At 39.0% G+C, this 25,478-nt stretch overlaps 1 pseudogene across 1 annotated transcript; it reads right to left on the bottom strand.

Annotated features, from left to right (window-relative positions):
* Positions 1 to 1,702: 1,702 nt before the first annotated feature.
* On the bottom strand, positions 1,703 to 23,394 carry LOC149231478 (fructokinase-like 1, chloroplastic; annotated as a pseudogene). Its single transcript, XR_016248427.1, has 8 exons — positions 23,238 to 23,394; positions 21,486 to 21,541; positions 21,037 to 21,272; positions 15,802 to 15,920; positions 3,848 to 3,985; positions 3,003 to 3,644; positions 2,229 to 2,749; positions 1,703 to 2,107 (listed from the first exon to the last, which is right to left on the bottom strand). The product of XR_016248427.1 is annotated as a fructokinase-like 1, chloroplastic (transcript).
* Positions 23,395 to 25,478: the final 2,084 nt, after the last annotated feature.

The raw sequence follows: 25,478 nt of genomic DNA on the forward strand, positions 1-25,478 counted from the left end.
AAAAGACATTCGTTCCCGTAAGATGATGACCGAGTTTACTACTCTAATCTTAATCAGCATGCACGTTTCACCGTGGGACGGACGTGCCCACTGCCAGTAAGTCAAATACGCATCATGGGATATTATTGCACTTTGATTCGAAAATGAAAAATGAAGTAATAAAAATATATAAAAATAAATCGTCAATAGAGAATATTTTATTTTTAAAATTTAAAATTTATAATTAATTTAAATTATTATTATTTAATATATATTTAGTTATTAATTATAGTATTAAAAAAAATTATATATAAATTATGCTCATGAAAGGAAGAAGCATACTTATGTTGAAAATAAAAAGCTAAAATTTCACTTTTTTAACATATGTTTTTATATCGTCATTACTATTAAACAAACACTTACTAATAAGTTGTTATTTTGATTAGATTTTTAATTTCTAGAAGAGTTAATTGGTTTGTGAAAAACCTTGTTTTATTGCACTGGATCATTATGCAATTACTTTTCTTTAGATCTTCAGATGTTTTGTTTATATTTATATTACAAGGAACACATTGAATGTCTTATTTCATTTCTGCTATCCTTACTAATATCCTTTCAGTGCTTTTTCTTGATCAATTTGATGAAATATTCCATTATCCTTTGGTCAAAGTCCTCCCCTACATATTAGTCAAAGTCCTGCCCTACATATTAGTGTACATCATGGTAAGTTCAAAGCTCGAAAGCTAACCAAAAAAGTCAATGATAACCACCATGCACGTATTCAAATTCTTAATGTAAAACTGCCACAGAGTTTAGACAAATTACCTCCAAGAAGGGTATCACTGTTTGTAGCCAAAACCTTACAAACTCTGTTGTCAATAGTCAAAACACTGACATCAAACATGCCACCACTAAGATCAAAAACAACAATATTTTTCTCTCCACCCTTCTTGTCCAAGCCATAAGATATTGCTGCTGCTGTGGGTTCGTTGATAATATGAGCTACATTCAAACCAGCAATAACACCAGCATCCTTCGTTGCTTGGCGCTGTGCATCAGTATATGTGTTACATTCAAGCTAGCAATAACACCAGCATCCTTTGTTGGTTGGCGCTGTGCATCAGTAAATAAGTTAGGCAAGCCCACAAGTTAACAGTCCCAGTACAGTCAATAATTGGTTACCCACAGTATGTCTGGGTGAGTCAACTTGGCACACAGTATGTTTGGGTAAGTCAACTTGGCAGACCCAGCTGGGTCCGACTGGGACAGGCCATGCCCTCAGACCCAACAGTTACAAAATCACCGGAAAAACAAGCACAAATTTGACTCACTGACTCTGAACAAGTCGACTTGGCAAACCCAGCACCTTAGACCCAACCAGGTCTAGTAACAGATTTGCTTTTCCCCAGTGTTTTAACAAACTCAATACAATGCATTTTCAATAAGATAACTACAGAGACTCCATTAATGCTAATGCCTACACATTGAAACCTGATTTTACAAAAAGTGAAATAATTATAGAATGACTAAAAACATCATGCACAAATCTAGCAGACTTGCTGAGATCTAAGAAAAGGAATGTACCTCGAAGAACATTATAATTACAAATGACTGATAGTAGCGGATTCTTGTGTGTTCCGTAACTCATTGTTTAATTTATGACTAAAGCAATAGCATGGAAAAAAAATATACAAACTTATCATATCAAACATCTTAAGATGAAAAAGGGTACAGAGGGAATTGACAGGAATTGTGAGAATCCATAAATTTGTCTCTTAAAATATGTGCCAGCAGGATATCGAATCCTCAAAAGCAATGCCCATGAGAAGAACCTGAAAGGCAAAGTTCATGATGTAGTGTCCAGCGAGACAAAAGATACCTCAATACAATAATACATTACCTTGCAGCGTCAATGGAGCTATGCTAAACCTCTAAATAGCCTACCACAAGGAAGGTACATATACTTGCTCCTTCAGATTCTATGTTGCGCTTTCAGTTGGGAATTCCCGGACAGCACCAATTTTCCATTGTGCGACAATTCCAGCACAAATAGCAAATCTTAATTGCTTCTCCAACAACACTTGATCATCATATAGCTCCGGTTGTGAAGTCAACTTTCTGATAATGCCTGCAAGACATACACAGTTACTAACAATGTTGAACTCTGCATCGACATATCATCCTTCTATTAGAAGTATAAGAACTCTTCAGATAGATCCTTGAGCAATGTGACTGCATTCAATGACTACCTGCTACAATAGCATCACCCGAACCAGTCCTATCACACGTGAATGGCGTGACCAAAACATCTTCTGTTCCTATTACTGCACCCTCAAATGTAGGTGTGTAGTAGTGTATGCGGAAGGTGCCATCAGTGACAAACAGAATCTTTATGTTATCATGCCATAACGGCGCAATTTCCTCTCTTGTGTAATGATAACACCTCCGTCGTCGTTGCCTTTTTCTTTCTCCGACTGACTGTTCATAGGAATGTGCATAGTATTGAGGCCTGTAATTCCTCTTTCGCTCAAAATAATCCTCTTCAATCAAAAATTCCAATTCTTGCATGGTTACCTCAATGACATTTGCCTCATTCCATGCACTCTGGATAAGTTTCCTTGTCTCATCTCGAGACCTCCAAAGTGGCAAAGGGAGGTTTACATCAAAAAATATAACTCCCCCAAATTCTTTTGACATTTTGATTGCAGCAAGAAGAGTGGCATGCATGGATTGTTCAAGAAGAACCATGGAATTGAAATGAAACATCCTGGTCTGCGTGAAAAGTTTAAATATTTAGTCACAGATAAAGAGCATTTAACTCCAGCCTGTGGTTATCAGCACATAGTGATTACAAAGCAGTCTGCTTCTGTAAGATATCGAAAAATTGGACCAAACCAAAAAAATATAAAAAATGGGAAAGGTCAAATATATAAAAGGGGAAACTAATCAAGCACATGAGATAAGGAAAATGTTGCTAAAAAAGAAGTTAGAAGTATACATTTTGTGTGGATGACTATAAAAATATCTTTTTCAGTATATCGATGTTAATATCAGAAATGTGAAAACCATCTTCTGCACATGGTTTGACACATTCCATTCCTAATTTTCCTTCCGACGGTTTACCTTCATGTAGGAAACTGCTGTGGATGCATAAGGATGAAATTTAACACCACGAGTTTGGACATGTTCCTTGTTCATTGTGAGAACCATTAGATAACCAGTGGGATCATCACCTACTTTACCCATAAATGCTACTCTACCTCCCAACCTTACAAGTGCAATAACAACATTGGATGGTGGTTTTCCCGGTGCCCTGACAAATTCTGGAGGACTCCATTGCAAGCCCTTCCATGTAGAATACTTATCTTCATCCATTCGTCTGTCTGATACCCTAACAGTAGGAATAAACTCATTCTGCGCCAAGCCAGAACAGCATACCAAAGGAGGCCAATCATATTCAAAGTTATGATCATCCTCCTCACAATCTGCTTCCAACTCCATTCTTTTTTCTTCTTTATTTTCAGCGGTTTTCTTTCTCCTACTCTTCTTAGGCACATCGCTCCCACTAACGTCTGCTGAAGTTGTTTTCTCTTCACTTTTTCTTCTCCTCGCAATCCTCTTGATAACAGGGGATGCCTTCTTTGAGCTTGAAACAGCATTACCTACTATTCCGAAAGAATCAGGTCAAGGGTAACAAAGGCAGGTAGCGATTCATTGTAGCATCCCACAAGCCCAATGACTACAACAAAAGAAAAAGAAAAAAAAACCCACAATGCGCTCATGGAGAAAAACAGAATACTTGAAACGACTACTCGTACTCCTACTTTCCTCACAAGTAAAGGAAACATTTATGCAAGAAAACAGCTACCTTTCTTTCTACGCTTTTGAAGTGGCTTCTTCTTTTGGGGATGTTGCTCTGACAATGCACAGTTTATGTAACTTTGCAGTCCTAGAGAGAACCAAATGAGGAACAAACAACATAGAACATTTTGGATTGGTCCTGCGCCTACAAAAATTGGGTGTCAGATAAGGGTTGAATGCAATGCCCTAGCTTATGAAATATTATTAGATGTCTATATTTTTGTATAAGCTATGTATCCATGTGAAACAGAAAACATTCGAAGTCCTGTTTTAGTTTGTGGAAACAGAGTAATAAAACACACACAGACATGGCAGCAGATGAGCAATGTTTTTGGTGTCCACCGTAGAAAAGAGAAGAACCTCAGAGGGTTAACAGCTCACCTGGGCACAACCGATGAATGAAGGGGAAGCGCAAGTAAGTTACGGTTGGTGAAGACACACTCCATGGGAATTTGTTGCGGTGGACTAGGGTTTGAATCTGCAACTAGTGGAAACCTCCAAACCGATTATGTTTACCCTGATGTAGCAAGCTGGAGCGGGCCTGCATTTAGTCGATCTGACATCCCTCGCGAAGGAAAATCATAGATGACGAAGAAACGAGCGACTATAACACAGTCAGCACTGAAGGCAGCCCTATTTTTAACGGAGTAGTCTATAATGCGACAGTCAAAAAAGTTGTGCTTGGATTGAATTTTTTTGCAGTGATTCAGAATGTCAGGGATTTATGGATCATTTTAAATGATCTAGGAAAATAATGGTTAGAGTCTTCAGCAGCAGGGGAGTATCGTTTCCGTCCCCCGTACCTAATAGACTAAAAATTTTCTCAAAGATCCCGTCCTTCGTTGCAAATTGCACCGCCCAGGCTAGGGCGATCTGCTCGTTTTGCCGTCGGCCCACGAACTAATTGACGGCAAAGGCGATCAGGAAAGTGACGCAGAAGAACTCTATGTAGTAAGACTGAGGGCCCGCGCGGATCAGGGCCAGGTTCAATGCACTGGGATCAGAGTTTTTGTATCAGGGTCAGGTTCAATGCACAGGGATCAGAGTTTTTGCATAACAGGGCCAGGTTCAATGCACAGGGATCAGAGGTTTTGCCTAACAGGGCTAGGTTCAATGAACAGCAGAATTCGGAAGTGAAGCAACTCAATTAATATTTGGAAAAATCAGTCAGTTTGCAGGTGAAGCAACTCAATTAATATTTGGAAAAAGCAGTGGCCAGATTACATTTCAAATCAACAGTTGAAAGTGTTTCAGTGAAGCAACTCAATTAATATTTGGAAAAAGCAGTCAATTCGGAGGTGAAGCAAGTCAATTAATATTTGGAAAAAGCAGTCAAAGTGCAGTGCATGCTTGCCAGATTACATTTCAAATCAACAATTGAAAGTGTCTCAGTGAGAGGCAGGGTGAAAGCGTTGAAAATTATTGACTATAAGTGTTGACAAATTGTTGATGCATAAAAAAGCTCATCGGCTAGATATTGTAATAATGTTATTGTGTTATTTAATTTATTCCCTTTAAAAAAAATTAATTTTATGTTGGTTGTATAAATCAATTTAGAAAGGGTGAAAGTGAAAAAACTATTAGATAAAGAAATGTTCAAGTATATGTTTAGTTTTTTATTTACAAGTGCATATGATGTTGATTTGAAGAAATATTAGAATTTATTTAACGAAAATGTTAATTATGGAGTTAAGATATGAATATAATATAAATGAAATTATATCATTTACTTAAAAAAATAATAAATTAGATAAAAAATGAGGATATGAATTTTTTTAATTTTAATTATATTTATGTAAATTTAAATTATAAAAATAATTATAAGAAATATTAAGATAAAGTGCAAATTTATGTAAGTTTTAATTTTGTAATATATTTTACAAAGATTTAATGAAAATTTAAATGTGGAATATTTTTAGCAAAAGTTGAATGTAAGTGTAATAAACTGAATAACATTTTCCAAAAAGAGAAACAAATGAGAACAACATAAATTGGAAACAATGAACATGTAATTTTGATTCGTTTTCTCAAAAGTTATAATGATAAATGATGGGTTAATATGAACATTTCTAAAATATAAAGGAGAAAAAAAAACTTCCAATGAATATTTAAAATGAAAAAAATAAAAATAAAAAAAAATCATGCATCTCATTCAAATAATGAAAAATAAAAATAAAAAGGATAAACCTTGTGCATGCAAGAAGTAAACATACAAACAAAATATTCAATGTTCAACACCAAATTGCAAAAGCTTTCACTTTCAAATAAGTAACATTTCAACTTTTGTTCCAATATGATCCATATTTTTGGGAAGATTTTGTTTATTTGAAGGCTTACCATTAACACTTTCCAGAAAGAGAAACAAATGATAAGTATCACATTATATAGTAAAACTTTTAAGGTAATTGGTCTTATAGAAGATTATAATGATAAATGATGTGTTCATATGGGCATTTTTAAAACATAAAAGGAGGAAAAAAAATGTCCAATTGATATGAAGAAAAAATAGAAAAAAAGATCATGTAACTTATTCAAATAATGAAAAAAATAATGATTAAAGACTAAACCTTATGCATGCAAACATAGGACAAGGGAGCAAACTTACACACAACACTGAGTGTACAACACCAAATTGCAAAAGCTTTCAGTTTCAAATAAGTAACATTTTAACTTTTGTTGAGATATTATGGTTATAACTTGTAATTAACATGATCCATGGTTTTTGGGCCCTCGTGAGGAGTATGTATTGTGGTATTAATGCTTCAGCTCTATTGGATATTAGTGATGTAATTCGCTTTTTGATCTTAATATAAATTGTTTCCAACTTACCAAAGAAAACATGATCCATGATTTTACGAAGACTTTGTTTATTTGAAGGCTTTCCATAGCCACTTTCGAAAAAGAGAAACAAATGGGAATGACATAAATTGAAAGCAATGACCACGCAATTTTTATGACTATAAGTATCACATTATAGTAAAACTTTCAAGGTGGTTGGTCATATGAAATGTTATAATGATAAATGTTGTGTTAATGTAAACGTTTCTTTTTGGTGAATTGAAACAGTTTGGATTCATAACCAAAACAAAGTTTTACATTGGGTACATCCCCATTATTACTACATACCCCCAAAAATACTAAAGAAACTAAAAGCATTGATCACCCACATTTCAACTACAAATTAGAAGATGCTCATCAGTACAACATTTACCAAATCTACAACCCAAATAGAGATTGTTTCAAGATTACAGAGACTATATTCAAGCCCACTACAGTGTTAATACATACCATGGATCCAGAATAACTGATACCGGGAAGGAGAAAACCAGCTAGTGAAAAATATAACATTTTGTCCAGGTCTGACTACAATCTTCCACAACAACCTCATCAAAAGATACCCAACAAACCTTCGCTCCATAAAATCACCAAGATTTATACATAGACATCCAAAAACCATGAAGTGTCTAAGGGGCAATATCCAAACAAGGAAGAAGGTAACATAAAGTTCAACAATTGAAGCATTGTATAATGTATGCAGCATAAAACGATCATTAACATACCTTGTAACAAATACATTCCTCACCAGCAATAGGAAAATCCATCCATGATTCATAGCACAAGAAAGCCAGAGCCATGTTAAACTATTTTACAAAGTGCATACGAGACAACAACCCAGAAAAGAGTCGTATGCATCAAATCATAAGATTGTCCACAAAACTCGGAGCAGTCATAACACTCCACAGAGAAGTATTGAAACCTTATTAACATTAAAACGATGAGGATCGTCCACCACTGCACCAAAAATAGAGTACCCATAATAAAATTCCATCTAGAGTTCACAAAAGGTGCAAGATACTGATTTCACCACTGAATAATCCATAAGAAAAGTGGTAGGGGACTAAACACTTTCCAAAATGCATCAAATAGACAATGAGCATAATTTTAGCACATTTCACTTCAAAGCCAAGACAATAAGCAGACTATCATGGAAAGTTTATAGCTGAAGGTTGCATGACCAAAAATTTAAAGTAAAACTTCATGAATCCCAATATCACTAGTCTTGATCAAAGGAAATTATAGTAGGAGTTTTCCCATTATCAACTGGAGGATCAGCGAGATCACCAAAGGAAGATCCACTCACCGGGAAGCCTTCTACATGAGCTAAGAGATAATCCACCTTATCCAAACAATACCTTTTATTGTGAAGCATGTGTTTAATATCCTCTAATGAGAAGAATATATTATAGACCTCCACTTTTTTATATTTCAATATCAAGTGTAAAAGGGTGGTCATTCGCTAGTGTGAGGCTAGTGAATTCATAAAATGAAGTCTTCTTTTCCTAAATCTGCTAGGGTATGATACTCATTTCATATCCTACCCCACCAACTCAGAATCTGAGTGATAAGACCGATCGCTTGCCTCTTTACTTTCCAGCAGTAAAATTTCCTTCCTAACTTCCAAAGGAAGAACATCAAAGAAGATATTAACAAATTTAGAGGCAAAAGGTTGGCTTCTTTTATTTTCGGCATTGCCTCCTCCACCTCTCCTACTACACATCCTTTGCCTAGGAGGCATGAGTGGAACAACCAAGGAACACTGAGAACATGAAGGAAAAGAACCTCTGCCTTCAAAGTAAGAAAAGAGACAAGATACAACACCCTAAACTCCCAACCTAAAGGCTATCAAATAATCACCCAAAAGCTATAAGACGAGATCAAATTTGAGCAAATTTTCAAGCTCCTTACAACAGAAAAACATGGCATAGCCCTGCAAATAATAGTAGAATTATTTGAAGCATATACTTAGTCCAAAAGAACTATGACAATGGCCATAACCCTTAACTCTGCCAATTGACACTAGACTATGAATAATTTGAACAAATTGAAACAGAACAAATAACCTAGAACCTAGAACATAAGACCCAAATAGTAAACCCTTTTGAAAGCGAACGCCAATAGGACAATTCCAAGTTACCCAAAAACCCAAAATTGTCATTAAGGACTCTAACAAATAGAGTAATGGAGAATCTAACCTCAAGAAACTAGGGAAGTAAAATGAAAAGATAGACTTGACAAAACCATAACACTAATATAGAAAAGGAGAAATGACGATCTTGATTAATTTAACAATCTTACCAGAACAATGAGTCATGGCCCATCACACTCCATCTGAGGGAGTAATTTACTGTGCCACCCATAAAAGAAGAAGCTAATGTTGAATGAGTTTAAAAAAAATTGTGCAAAGGAAGGCATTCGATGAGAGTTGACAACACCCCATAACCCACAACATAATGGGGTGGATGAGAGGAAGAACAGAAGTATTATGGGAGAAGCAAGGGTGATGTTGCATGACCAAAGCCTACCTCTGCACTTGTGGGTTGAAGCATGCAACACAACAATCTATTTGCAGAACAGGAGTCCTCACAGGATTCTTGTCATGACTACACGAGAGGAAGCTTTTTCAGTGAAGAAACCAAATGTGTCACACTTCAGGATCTTTGGATCATCAATTTACTGTCATGTTTCCAAGGAAGCAAGGAAAAATCTAGAGCCGATATCAGATTTGGGCATATTTATGTGGTACACAGACACACCTCACAACCATCGTGTGTACTTGTCATCTCTCAGGATGACAGTGGTCAAAAGAGATGTGAAATTTGATGAGGATAAGGAAATGAGGTGTTCTCTTGAGAGGGAGCTTCAGTTGCAGCTTGATCAAGATATTTTGGCTCCAAAGGAAGAACCTTAGGAAGTGGTGGAGCAGTCACAAGTAGAGGAGCAGAGAGTGGAGACATCCACTCAAGAAGAGACATTCAAGGGAGGAAGGAAGTGAACCAGGGAAGCTAACATGTTATTGCAGGATGCTAAATAGAATGTGGGAGAACCCACATCACGGCGCAGGCAGAGGAGGTTATCAAATTGGTACACTGGCTACATGGCTCGATGAGTGAGCTTGTAGAGACTGAGCCATCCTCATTCGAGGAAGTTGTAGAGAAACTAGTACAGGTTGATGCTATAATAGATTAATATGATTTAGTTGTCAGAAATAGTGCTTTGGAAGTGGTCCAAAGACCAGTAGAAAAATTAGTGGTTGGTTCAAGATGGTTTTACAAGGTAAAGCATGCAACTAGCAGTAGCATAGAGAAATACAAGGCCAGATTTGTGGCCAAGGGGTTCTCTTAGGTTGAGGGAATTGACTATGAGGAGACCTTTTCACCAGTGACAAGGTACTCATCCATCAAGTCAATTCTAGCACTGTCAGCGCAGATGGGGTGGAAGATCCACCAGATGGATGTGAAGACAACATTCTCAATGTTTATTAAGGAGGAGGTGTATATTGAGTAGTTAGAGGGGTTTGAGCCTTTGATAGAGAGTCGCATGTGTGCAGACTCAAGCGAACATTGTATGGACTCAAGAAACAACTTCGTGCTTGGTACACCAGGATCAATAGTTATCTCACCATTTTGGATTCACCGAAATTGAAGGAGATGAAAACCTTTATCACATTGTGGTAGAAGGTATATTATTGATTATTGTTTATATGTTCATAACTTGATCCTTACTAGTGATGAGCAATTGATCAGATCTTAAGAGGACCTTGCAAGGGAGTTCGAGATGAAGGACATGGGCCTCATGCTTTACTTCCTTGGTTTGGAAGTATGTGTAACACCCTCTTCCCACATCTACCCATGTAACCGGCCAACTAGGGTAAAAATGTGACAAGAGGCTACTATGATGGGATTCAACCTCCTATGTGACCTTAAGGAAGTGGAATCGACGGAAGCACAACATACAGACCTTCCACGTCAGCAACAAGAATCCTAGGAACCATCCCAACCTCTTAGGTAACTAGCCCGAGGGTCCCACTGAGTTTTTAGACCAATTAACCCCCAGATGCTCCCATGATATGGGCATGTATTCATCTAGACGTCTATGGAAGCTCCCAAAACATGGTATGTTAGCGTCCAGGGACTATTTTTCTTAGTGTTGTGCCAGCATCCCTGAGATTTGAGACACTTTTTCAGCAAGCCTTTGACTGGACCCCTACTAACCATGACAGGCATTTCGGCAAATATATCACAAATATGTAATCTACTGGAGTAAACAACATATATGAGCATAGGGGTCTCATATTTATCTAAGAATCTCTAAGAAGCATTGTTCCCTTATATCATTAGCTGCATTATCATCTATTATGCCATAGATACACTATCCATTCATTTACAAATCAAAACATGAGGAGAACCATACATCATCATTGGCATAATACATTCTTATAACCAAGCTAATAACAACAGAAATATCAAGGATATATCGGCCATATAATCCACATATACACTAATATAATACTTATGAAATAACAAGGAGAAATAACCTCATATTAATTATGCAAAATCCAACCCGGTATGGAACTACCACGTTCCAATCGACCATAAAATGGCTGAGCCAATATTCTCTTCAACCATTCACCCTCGTGCCATATTCCAATCATGAATTTTGGATCTCATAAAACATATCAATCCAAAAGTATCTAGGGATTCCAGAGTGTAACATCCCTGGTGAAAATTCCATGTAAAAATATTTAAGGCCACGATGATGGGACACGTATTCCAAGCTGAATAGTGGGGGAAACATCCTAATGGGCGTTGATTCGGTTATTATGGTTAAAGGAAATTGAAAAGGATAATGGAAAAGGATTTGGAAAGAGGCATGAGGCATTTATTGGCATTTTATTTATGAAAATAATGGAAATTAGGAGAAAATTAAGGTGAAAGGTCACAGGTTGCGTGTGAGGAGGGAAATGAAGGAAAATAATGGAAAATGAAGAAAATAGAGGCCTCATTCATAAAAGTCTTCTGAGGATCAGTTGGTAACCTTTTTTGCAGTTCAGTGTTGGAGCTCTCTCTCACTATTCTCTCTCTCATACTCTTGGAGACTTAGAGTTTTCTTGGAGCACTCTTGGAGGGTGTGGCATACTTGGATTCTTTGAGCAAGAAGGAAAAGGAAGAGTAAGAAAGAGAAATAGGGCATCGGATCAACAACTACATCAGATTTTCTTGCAGGTACCAAGTTGCATGTATGTTTCCTTCACTAGTTTTGGCATGCATGGCATAACCATGTGGATTTTTGTTTGTGATCTGTCATTGGCATGGATGATGGCCTGGATTGACAGGGGATTTCCTAGCCTTTCCATTTCCTGGATAGCCATGGTGATTGTGGTTTTATTTCCTTATTGTGTTTTTGGTTGGTTCTCATGTTTCCTTAGCTTGGGTTGAGTTATTAGTCCCGTAGCCTTGGTTGGACAAACACTCTAGAGCCCTGGAACAACTTGGGTTGAGTTACTAGTCTCGTAGCTTGGGTTGGACAAACGCTTTGGAGCCCTTGGTGGGTTAAGTTACTATTCTCATAGCCTTGGTTGGACAAATGCTCTAGAGCTCGGTAAAAGTTGTGGGTTGAGTTACTAGTCTTGTAGACGAGTTGGACAAATGCTTCGGAGCCCCCGATCGCTGGGATAGAGACCGATCTGATGATCGTTTTGTGATGTTCGATAGTGAGGTGGAATCATTGTTTGATGGGTTGAGATGGATGGCCTCTAGAATCCCTGGATGAGTTTTGATTAATGTGTTCTATGAGATCCCACATTTAGGCTTGGAATATGGCACGGGGGTGAATGGCTAAAGAGAGATTTGGCTTATCCATTCTATGGTCGCGTGGAGCGTGGAAGTCCCATCCTAGGTTTTGATTTTGCATCATTAATGAAAGGTTATTTTTCCTTGTATCTCTACGAGAATTATGATGGATTATATGAGGTTTATATGCTTGTGATTTCATTAGTATTTTTATCCCTATTATGCTCATTATTCACATATTTTATGACAGCAGCCACAAGTGTCTCTCATCATGTTCTTACTTGTTATTGACTTATCAATGTATATATGACCTAATGGATGAAATGGAAGCGAATGTGATAAGGAGACAATCATTCATAGAGAATCTCAGATAAGTATGAGACTCCTATGCTCAGATCTATTATTTACACCGATAAGTTGCATATATACTAAGTGTTTGACAAAATGCCTGTCATGGCTAGTAGGCGTCCAATCAAGGTCTTGAACAAGTATTTGCTTTAGTACTGTCACTTCCATGTTATTTTACTGATTTGAAGAGATGGTTCAATTATGGGTAGTGACCTTGGCTTTAGCACTGAAAACGTAGCTCAAACCTCGGAGTCGTTGGCATAGCACTGATAAATTGAGTCTCTGGTCACTAGTCGGCAAGCCTGTGAGAGTGACTATAGGGTTACAGTCACATGCATGCCTTGTCATGGGAGTGACTTCAGGTTTAATTCATCTAAATGCTAGGTTAACTCAGGTGTTGGGCACCTAGAGTGGTGGGTTAGCTCTTGGGGTCCTGAAGCACCTGAGGAAGGTCCATGTGTTGTGTTTCCATTGATTCCATTTCCTTAAGGTTACCTAGGAGGTTGAATCATATCATAGTGGCCTTTCATCGCACATTTACCTCGGTTGGCCAATTGCTTGGGTAGATGTGGGAGGAAGCTGTTACAAATAGGTATCAGAGCATGTTTTATCCCTCGGACTGGATGGGTTGTGTGTTGGTCATACATTCATGTCAATTGCATGTGTGTTCCTTATGTTTATAGTCCATGTGCTTGTTGTATTTTCATGGTGTTGATCATGGTTGTAGTGATGTTTCCATGTGAAGGCTAATGATGTTGTTGTTAGGATGCATCGTCATGAGTGTATGGTTGTATATGCATTTGTTATGCACATCAATGTTCACATGTTATCAAATACACATAAGGTGGTTGTTGCTGTCATGCATGAGTTCATGGTTTGTGTAGTTGATATGGTCATGCATTGATGACTAGAATCTAGCTAGAATTATGTGTATATGATTTTGTAGTAATGTGTTATATGCCTATATGCATTTGTTATGCATGTATGGTCTTGGTTATAGCTATGCATGAATAGTAGGTCAAAAATTCCTTGTGATGTCATAGTATGCAATTTAGGTCATCATGGTGCTATTAGTTGTTATGATGTTAATGTGTTGGCTGAGATAGAGCAGGAGATGCAGATCATCATAATGAGGTTGCAGCATTAGAGTTTGGGTTAAGAGAAGATCGTTATATAGGTATTGTGTGTTTGGTATGCAGGTGTGTAAGTCAAGGATTGTTATATGCATTAGGTTTATATACATTAGATTTATGTACATGTTTTTGATGTTATGGTTACATACATGATAGATGACTGTTAATTAGTATAGTCACATGCACATGTGTCATGAATGATAGTAACATGTGGTTTTATGTGTTGTTATTTTTGTTTTATGTTAGATAACTTGATGATCATGTTATGTGTTGTTGATGAGTATGCTATAGGTTAACTTGTTGTTGTTAAATGATAGTTAGCTTTGATTATTAGGTCATATGTTGTTGATGGGCATGTTATATGTTAGGTGATTGTTGTTATATGTTAGTTAACTTGATTACTAGGGTTATGTTGACGGGCCAAAAATGTACTGCCAACGACTAAGGGGGTCTCCCCAGTGTGAAGTCCCAATTAGACCTCACACCATTTGGGATAGGAGCCCCATCTGGTATGTGGGCCCGACTGCCACCATGAATGTTTTCTGCTCTTGGTTATCAAATGAGAAGGTGCCAGAGTGGGGTGGGAATGAAGTGCTCGGGCAGCGAAACAAAATCAGACCAAGATTGAAAAATTGCAGAAAGAGATTTAAAAAAGTCACAACAACGATAAGAAGAGATGAACGATGAGGATGATTAGTTACCTAACACCCCGTCGGACATAATAAACAAGAACATGCCAAAGGTCAATTGTGAAGTAGTTCACAATAGGTCACCAACATGGCAAGGAACAAGTAAACACAGATTCTAAAGCGAAACATACATGCAACCACTATGTATCAGTACATAACATCTCGCGTATATGAAAGCACTCATACAGATATGGTGAGGTACCAGATAGCTAATACAACCACCATGAGTCAACATGGGAATCAGTGCAAAGGGAAAAAGAAAACATCTTATTAATATTGCTGCAACTTCAAATACATATCATGCAACTGGTCAATACCCAGTAATGGAACATGGACTATTCATACCATCGCCTGGTGTCAAAACCCTAGCGCTATTGCAAACCCACTCTCCTAGCTACAAAGAGCTGAGTGACCTTAGCTCTCAAGCATCAATCCACTATCTATATTAACCTCAACTCAAGTACTAAAAGTATCCCCCCCCCCCCCCCCGTCCCCCCGTCTGTTTTAGTGAGGGATGAGGGCACATTTATAGATGTCAGGTGACCATACACCTACCATGACCTTTGCCTTCACTCGTGCCCTTTCGGCTACCTTCATGCCTCTTGGGCTTCCTCACTACTCTCTCATGTCTACTTCCTACTATAGGCTTGATTTCTCTCAGCGTAACTGTTGGCATCATAGGAGAACATTTATATATTGATAGAAGAGAAAATGTGGGGAGAATAAAAGAGGGTTGCTAGGAACCTTCATGTTGTTGTGCAACCAAGATGAGCCACTAAACAAAGTTGTGATGCATTTGTTGTGTTGAATGTTGATTTGCCTACTCTTGTTCTTGCCATCATAGGTGACACAATGCTTCAAGCATCTACATGGATCCATATAGCTTGTTTGTCGACACCCTTAATCACATGGTTTCTTACAAAAGCCTTAGCTTTCTCCATGCAAACCTTCCACTTGCAAACAAATGACATGGGTCATAAATACTTTTCAACAAAGAATGATTTAAAGCATAAGTACTTACTTGCAAGAAAACACTAATTGGGACCCTTGTATAGTCCCCTTCCATGTAATGGTTTTGTTGAAAGAAGTGGCCTTTACGGGGTTTTTTCTAAGCTTCTTCGATCATGTCATCATCCATAGATCTGTTATTATCCTTAGAACCAGGGGTGAATGCAGCCTCGTAGTCTTGCAATGTCAAAAGGCATAGTGATTTTAAAATTGGATGATGTTTTGCCATGTCCTTGGAAACCACAGTAACAAACTCTTTCACAACATCAACCCTGCAGCACATACAACCATTGATTAATCATCAATATAAGTTTACTTTAATAAAACAAGTAGCAAATATTATAAATAATAATAGGAAAAAATGTATGGCCCTAAGATATTATCATCAAGATGGCTCAGCCTTCCATAGCCTTTATAAGGGCTATCAACATTCTTTGTATCACCCCTTCAATATGCCTTTTGGGATGCATCCCAACGCATTTTTTGATACTGTATGTTTGTCGATGTATAATCCATCCCTTTGGATCAGTCAATTAGGCGTTGAAAGTAGTGCATTCCTCCTACTTTCGTTATCTTATATTACGAAGAAAACGTATTTGATGGGAAAGGAGCTAGATATGTTTTCCTTGGGTCGCAAATATGGTGAGGTCACACAGTCACCATTTAATGGAGGTCGCATTTTCTGGAAGCAACGTTGGAGCCCTGAAACACGACCTTGCGACCTGTAATGTTGTCTCTGTCGCATTTCGTAAAGGCAAGGTAGGTTGCAAATCTAGAGAGGTTGCATAGTCGCCATTTAATGGAGGTTGCATTTTCTAGAAGCAATGTTGGAGCCTTGAAACGTGACCTTACAACCTGCAATGTTGTCTCCGTCGCATTTCATAAAGGCAAGGTAGGTTGCAAATCTGGTGAGGTCGTACAGTCACCATTTAATAAAGGTCACATTTTCTAGAAGCAATATTGGAGCCCTGAAACGCGACCTTGCGACCTGCAATGTTGTTTCGATCACATTTCATCAAGGCAAGGTAGGTTGCATAGTCACAGAGTAGTTCGGGTCGCATTCATAGGGCATGGTATTAGGGCCTCCGTCGAGATCTTGCGACATAAAGGAAGGTCACATAGTTGGACAAGAGGGAGGCTCACAAAGATCATGATATTTTCAAGTGTGGTCTTGCGACCTTGGAGAGGGGTCGTAGAGTCATGATACATACAGGTCGCAAATCCTCACTACATGAATGAGGCTTATAACTGTGATTTTTTGATAGACCTAGTCACAAATTTGTTGAGAGACCGCAACTCTTGCATTCCCAATAGGTCGCATTACCTTATTTGGTTAGCAAAGTGCGACTTGCCCTAATTTTCTAACGCATTGTGGGTTCCTCCACTGCTTAGTTTTCTTCGTGGAATGACTGTCAATGCACTCCATATTCCATTATTCTCTCTGATGGGCATCATGATGCGGTATGTACCCAATGCAATATGTTGACACCTAAATGTATGTAGTATCATCGTGCCTTTCATGAAGGCTTGCATTATGCCCACCATATGGCATATTATGTGCATACTCCCACAACGTGTCATCCGTGACTCGCTAGGCTTACATGGTTTATCGATAACCATAAATATATGTGTGTGTTTCAGCACTCGAGCACGTAGCACGATTCTAATATAATAAAAGTGTCATTTGGTATGTATTCCAATGCCACTTCCTTTAAGTTCTTTGATTAAAAGTGTGTTGAGGATGAATCACTAAGGAGCGTGATAATCTTAGTATACAACATTTTGACAGGCCTCTTGCTGTTGAGCTCTAGTCTCCATTTGAGCGACACATTCAATGTTGTATCATTGAAACATAGCTCACTCATTCCATGTAATGTTTTGTTGGCACTATCCATGCATTCTCTTAACATCGACCCTTTTTAACATGAGATATATGCAGCAACAATTTTTTTTTAGATCAATCGGCCCATTATGAATCTTCCTAACATTTCTTTGATATCTACCCCAATATGTATTAAACGAACAATTTACTTCATGTGAATGTTGGTTAGTTGTCCCCATGCGTTGTCTTATAATTGCAGCTTTCAAAGTATGTGCTTCATTAACCATGGCATTGTTTACCTTTCATATTGCAAATATTTTTCCATCATATATGAGCATAACATTCAACAAGCCATTGATCTTTACTCTTGAGGACAATGTCATCAAAGTCGCTTGCAACGTGCCCTATTTATGAGTTGGATGAATTTTCTTATTTGATCCAGTCCTCCCATTTAGTCGGTCTTTAACAACAGTTTTCAACTGCTGAGTTGAAAATTCGGTTGTTGGTTTTGCATCGTTTGCTCCTTGATAGTCTAATGGAGGCTTTCCAGGAGTAAATACCTTAATGGTTTGAAATCCCTTGATTCTGTATTCCATGGTGCAAAAAACTCAACAAGGCCACTCCTGTCAGAGTTTAGAACCTGTGGTGCCCATATGATATCTCTTATGCTCCATTTAAATCTCTGCAAAGATAAGGGATAAATAATTAAAACTAAGAAAATAATTTCATCTGGAGGTGATAGTAAAAAATTGCAACTAAATTATACGAGTAAAACAAGAGGTGCTCGAAACCGAAAATCAACACAACATTTCAGGCACCTTACCGGACTTATGAATTGTCAGTAATTTATGTGATGCAAAAGCAATGATGCATCTATAGATTCAAGGGCACATAGTAAGATGGAATTTTGAGGAATCTTAATTCACTAGAGGGGAGGAGGACCAAGACAAATCAGGGTTACTGTCATGATGCATTATCACAAACTCTTATGCATATGTGTGATCATGCTTCGGGGTGAGTGGTGGGGTACCCAATTTTTTTAATATGCCCAAAATTTGGGTGGTGTTGTAGTGGCTACAACTATTGGCGAACCACTAGTAGAATCCAGTATCTCTATCAACACCCTTGTAGTAGTCTGAGTGCAAATAATGATGCAAGGGAATATTGAACAAATGTCATGGGTACCTCTTGCATGGCCACAACCAATTGCAGATATGCCTTCCCTCACGCCTCAGCTAGATCTTTCCAGTCGGTAAACACCCCATTGACAGTTCACACATGCAGTAGTTGATCATGATGCAAAGAACAGGGCAGGGGCTTATTGTATTCAGAATTTTAAAAGTAAGTTTCTGGTGTTGCTCCACTGCCAGCGGGCTTGGACAATACTCCAATGGAGTCACTTCAAGAAATCACAAAAATTGCTCCACTGTCAGTGAGCCTTGTTAGTACCCCGACAGAGTCGTTGCATTACCTCTCTACGCAGGAAGCCTTTCTCAATCCTTTACCCTTTATTTGGTTTCATTTTCTTTTACGTGTGCATTTGCACTTATTTCTGGGTGTTCATTACACCAGGGCGGATGAGGGATCCCAACTTATTTTACGAGCAAGAGAGGTTGTTTCTTGTTTGATAGAAACTAATAGATATCTTGATTTAGGTTTGCCCTCATGTCATGCTTTCACATCTCATTTCTAGTCAGCAAGTGAAAAGAAACACAAGTCATTGAAACAATCAAGACCACGTTAGGCACTAGGTTTAGGTTATGGGTATGGGTCATTTAAACAAATCATGGTTCCCCATGAGAAATTTGTTCATATTTTCCTTGTTAATAAATTTGACTCGTAGAAGAGATATTCAAGATGCCAATTTGATGACTAGCTCTAAGAGAGGCCACCCATTGGTGTAATCGTCACAACTTCACACAATCACAGGGCTAGGGTTTTAGTTCTAGGGCTAGGTGACCAGGAAACTTTCCTAAGGTTTACAAACCGGTGTGAAGAGATCAAAGTAATGCACTTGGAGTAAGAGCCAAAGGTGTGAGAAATCTATTCACGGACCCACAACTTTGGAGTCTTCAGGTTCATGAAGGTTCATGCAGCGACATGCAACATAGGTGAAAATTCCAAGTTAGGCCAAAGGTGAGTGTGTGCCAAGCGAGAAGGAAAGTGTATGATGCAATGCAACAGACACGGTTAATGACCCAATGTAATGCTGTGTACAGAAGAGATCGACCAATTTCCATAAAGGACCAATGGAATGTGTATGCAGAGATTTCATGAATTCAATTCAAGAACAAACAAATGCAAGGACATGAGTGCAGAAAAAACAAGCAGGTAACTAACTACCTATAGTAAAGAAAATGAAACATGGCAGATTTAAATCATAAGCAAATTCTAATCAGCCAACTGATAAGAAAAGCTAAAACCTAACTAGTCTAAACCCTAAATCCTAAATTAACCAAAGCATAGGCCGAGTTATGTGAAATCAAACTTCCAATGCAGCCACCGCAACATTTCCCACCCTACAAAAACAAATATGACAACAATTATAATTTGTGGAAAGAGTTGTGCAAAACATAACATGTTTACCTGTGAAGCATGCACAACAACAAGAAAATCTCATCCACCTACAGGTAAATGTGTCAGAGAAGACCTTTCAAGGAAAACTTCAACCCAATCTTGATAAACCGAACCACAAGCGTGAAATATATAATCATCCAACCATAACATACATTTGTTTATGCCTAACCCTAAATCCAATGCAAGTAAGGCAAGATGTTGTCGAATAGTAAAGGAATTTGCGAGATTGATCCGATCAACGACCCTATCATGACGTGGAGGATGATCAACTTGATAACCTTGAAAAGAGGAACCCATGTTGTGTGTAATTGAGATCCCTGAGGATTCAAACACAGAAACCCTAATTTCAGAAACCCTAGTTTGAAATTGTTCATGGACTTTGTCAAGGATGTGAGGACCTGACATAACCATCAGCAGAAGCTGAAGTGCCTCATCGTCTTGGCCAACCTCTGAACCTTCAAATGACATGCCATCCAATATTGGTAGCTTCACAAGATTAATATGTGAGTGCATATGGTTATCGTTGGTTGTGACTAGACAACTATCAGTGAAAATATTTTGGATTGGATCCATTGACTGAATATTGATAGAATGGTAGCTTGAAAAATGAGATTCTTTAGATTCTAGAGAATGAACTGAATCAACCGCAAGAGTATCAAGCGAAGGGGAGATCAGGCGCTTGGCACCCTCCCATCTAGGATATAGTAAGATATCATTTGATTGCGTATGTTGACAGACTGTATTGGCTGGGAGACAATAAAAAAGGTTCAAGACAATGGCCAGAGCACTCCCCTCAGCAAACAAATTAGGATATAGAGGTTGATGTGCATCACTTGAAAGGTGATGGAAATATTTTCTCAAAGAGACATTTCTTAAATCAGAGGGCTTCCAAGATGAGCTCGCATCCGGCGAGAAATTGTTGTGAGGAGTGCGTTGTGCAGAAACCCTAATTCGACTAGCTTCAGGGGACTCGTCAGGAACGTGAGAACCTGAGATAACCATCAACAGGAGCTGAAGTAACTTCCTGATGAGTCCCTAAGAGTTCAAAAGGTGGGTCATTAAATTCTGGGGGCTTTGTAGGATCAACAGCCGGATAAGTAGGAAAATCACCAGAGGCATGAGTGAATATATTTCCGAAAAAAATAGGATTGCTAAAAAAGGGATCAATGAGAGACCCAAATTGAGTTGGGCGAAATGCAGGGACCTCTTCCTCACTTGTTAAATACTGCAAGTGGCAAAGATCAGGCATAAGGGATTCAGACTATGCATCCTTTGACTGTGAAACCTCGCCCCCATGCACATGATTGCAATTAGTGCGAGCGAGATAAAGATATGAATGATCTGAAGGAACCGCCGGTGCAGTAGACCCATAGACTAAATCAGGGTAGGATGGGTGTACAAGGTCAGATGAGGGAGCATTGATTAGACTCGGACTCACATCTTGCCCATTTATGTTCGCCAAAGAGAAAGACGAATTTAAAGGCCTGATATGCTCTGTGGATTTGATAAGACAATCAACATTACTTGAGACAAGACCAACGCCATCATGCACAGTTGAATGAGATCCCAGGATATAGTGCGACGTATGTTGAATGGACTCGATCGGAACATATGTTATGTGATTTTCAGATTCAAAACCAAAAGAATGTATGAGGGATTTAGAGATGAGACCATCAAATCTATTTCCTAGAAAGCATTGTTCATTGTTTGAACCATTTATGGTCACAATATTATTATGTAACAAGTTAAGAGGAGGATGAGAAATCCCACAAACAGTAATCTCTTCCAGGAGGGTTTGAGTTTGTTCCGTATTCAAAGAGATAGGCCAAACCAAATTATGGGAAGAATTTGGACACTTTGTAATCTGCAAATTATGATGATACTCATGCAAAACAGAACTTGTTTCTAATTGAAAATGTTGTAAAGAAACAAGAGCAAATCGCTAAAAAATTATATTCAAATACACCCAGTCAATATCACTTTCAGGAAATTCAAAACAAAGATGCACAAATCTGAAAGAAAAACCCTTTAAAGATTCCTCAGGTTTCATCCTAAGCTCATTTATCCTCTTTAACACATCTTGAAAGTCATACCAGTCAAATATTTGTTGAATCTTACCGACGAGTTGCTCGAACGAATGAATGGACACCGCTAGCAATGTGTGGCACCATTTCTTGGGGCAACCTTCAAGGGTGAGGGAGAGAAACACATAAGAAAACTCTTCATCGTCAATCTCAAAAGATTCACAAAACTTGAGGAAATCGAAAATGTGCTCGTTTAAGGTCATTCCATCCTCACCATCAAACTTTAACCGAGACAAGTGATGGAGCTGCTCCTAGGGGATGGAAAATCGGAAAATAGGCAAATCAGATAAACACCCCGGGAGCAAGATTTTAATCAGAGCCATTAACAGATATGAGACTAAATTGAAGGCTCTGAGGGCTCATCTTCTCATTTGGCCCTCCTTCTAGCGCTAATTTGTTGACGAGCCAAAAATATACCGCCAACGACTAAGGGGGTCTCCCCGATGTGAAGTCCCAATTAGACCTCACACTGTTTGGGATAGGAGCCCCATCAGGTATGTGGGCCCGGCTGCCACCATGAATGTTTTCTGCTCTTGGTTATAAAATGAGAAGGTGAAAGAGTGGGGCGGAAATGAAGTGCTTGTGCAGCGAAACAAAATCAGACCAAGATTGACAAATTCTAGAAATAGATTTAAACAAGTCACAACAACGATAAGAAGAGATGAACGGTGAGGACGATTAGTTATCTAAAACCCCATCGGACATAATAAACAAGAACATTTCAGAGGTCAATTGCGAAGTAGTTCACAATAGGTCACCGACATGGCAAGGAACAAGTAAACACAGAGTCTAAAACGAAACATACATGCAACCACTATGTATCAGTACATAACATCTCGCGTATATGAAAGCACTCATACAGATATGGTGAGGTACCAGACAGCTAATACAACCACCATGAGTCAGCATGGGAATTAGTGTAAAGGGAAAAAGAAAACATCTTATTAATTAATATTGCTACAAGTTTCCCAGATGCGGGTGATTGACAGCTATAAGGGTACGTTGAAGGTGCGCAAGACGGGCAAGTGGCAACCCATCTGCGTCAAGGGTATGATTCATGGCTTGGATAACTGGCCTCGCACATATACATTAATGGCAGCATTAACTCTGCCTTTCCAGTTTCTGGTCATAGGCACGATGGCGCTCTGTTTCATTCTCATTGTTGTTGTTCTTTTGTTCGCTCTTGGATCCATCGAGGTCGCAGTCCTGGGCGAATCCTCGAGAGACAGTCCGCCTACCTGCTTCCTTTCGGCACTGGTGCATGCTGAAAATTATTCACTGTTGGACTTGCTCTACAGGGCTTTATACGTCTTCACCCTCTCCAGTCTCCCTTTAGCTCTAGTTCCTATCGCTCAGTCCCGGCTCTCTCTGTGCATTCACCCCTTAGTAGTTTACCCGCCTTCCCTCCTCCATTTATCAATTCCCATCTCATAAACATGCCGAAAGAAAGGTTGAGAATGATCAGCAGGTGCGGCGGTTCACGTGGTCGAGCCACCGCCCAGCACTCCTCCATCACTCTGGACCCCCCTGAAGATGCGTCAGTTTATCCAGCCACCAGAAGTGGCAGAGGTCGGGATCGAGGGCATGATAGAGGTGATGCCTGTATGCATCACGTGCATCCCACGAACCGCTACCGCATTCCTTGTTCACTGGCCAATTCCTCCTTCATCGTATCTGTGACTATCGAAAGGTGTGAGCACAATTCGAGTCCGGGAGCAGTTCACTAGAAGGCGACGGAGGAACAGAGGTCGGCAAGTCAAATTGCCACCCCGCGCCAAGGTACCAGAAGCATGCCTGCTATGCACTCTGAGGCCAATGTCGGCCCAAGCACGAGAGGAGGGCCTTCAAGCTCGGAGGTCCACTCTTCTGTCTCCATGGACTCCAGTCAATTTGGGTGCCGAGTTATAGAGGAACAGCCGTCTACTTCAGATGAAGATTGAGTCAGTCAGTGCCTCTGGTTTTATGGTTTTGCCTCCGAAGATAAAGCTCACCTCCTTTTTGATTCACAGGGTTCATGCCTGTATCAGGCTTTTGTTCATGATACAGGTCAGGGTCTATTTATGTTTATGTTTATGTAAAAATTGGTCCTCGATACATCAGTGTTTCACTCAGTCTGGTATTGCTGTTTGGGTCAATTTTTAGAGTCTGTCTGGTTTGTACAATGTTCCTGGAAATTATTATCTCTGATGTAAGTCATTTTGACGGTTCTACAGTCAGGATGTCAAGTTTTTCTGCTAAATGCAAACCTCATGGCATGAACTTTCGAGGCCAGCCTCGCTGTAACTTTTTTCTATGAATATAGGAGTAGACTAATTGAGAAAAAAAAAATATTGCTGCAAGTTCAAATACATATCATGCAATTGGTCAATACCCAATAGTGGAACATGGACTGTTCATACCATCACCTGGTATCAAAACCCTAGCCCTACTGCAAACCCACTCTCCTAGCTACCAAGAGCTGAGTGCCCTTAGCTCCCAAGCATCAATCCACTATCTCTATTGGCCTCAACTCAAGTGTTAAAATTACTCCCGCCCCCCGACGGTCTATTTTAGTGAGGAATGAGGGCACATTTATAGATGTCAGATGACCATCCACCTACCATGACCATTGGCCTTCCCTCATGCCCTTTCGGCTACCTTCATGCCTCTTGAGCTTCCTCACTACTCTCTCATGTCTACTGCCTACTACAAGCTTGATTTCTCTCAGCTTAACTGTTGGCATCATAGGAGAACATTTACATATTGATAGAAGAGAAAATGTGGGGAGAATAAAAGAGGGTTTCTAGGAACCCTCATGTTGTTTTCTGCAGCCAAGATGAGCTACTAAATAGAGTTGTGATGCATTTGTTGTGTTGAATGTTGATTTGCCTACTGACTTGTTCCTGCCATCATAGGTGACACAATGCTTCGAGCATCTACATGGATCCATCTAGCTTGTTTTTCGGCACCCTTAATTGCACGGTTTCTTACAAAAACCTGAGCTTTCTCCATGCAAACCTTCCACCTGCAAACAAATGACATGGGTCATACATAATTTTCAACAAAGAATGATTTAAAGCATAAGTACTTGCTTGAAAGAAAACACTAATTGGGACCACCGTATAGTCCCCTTCCATGTAATGGTTTTGTCGAAACAAGTGACCTTTGCAGGGATTTTTATAAGCTTCCTCGATCATGTCATCATCCATAGATCTGTTATTATCCTTAGAACCAGGGGTGAATGCAACCTTGTAGTCTTTCAATGTCAAAAGGCATAGTGCTTTTCAAACGGATGATGTTTAGAAATGTCTCTAGAAACCATAGTAACAAACTCTTTCACAACATCAACCCTATAGCACATACAAACA

The sequence above is a fragment of the Pinus tabuliformis genome, chromosome J (genome assembly GCF_031772625.1).
Source record: "Pinus tabuliformis cultivar Carrire ecotype Pingquan chromosome J, CPIR1, whole genome shotgun sequence".
Lineage (NCBI taxonomy): Eukaryota > Viridiplantae > Streptophyta > Pinopsida > Pinales > Pinaceae > Pinus > Pinus tabuliformis.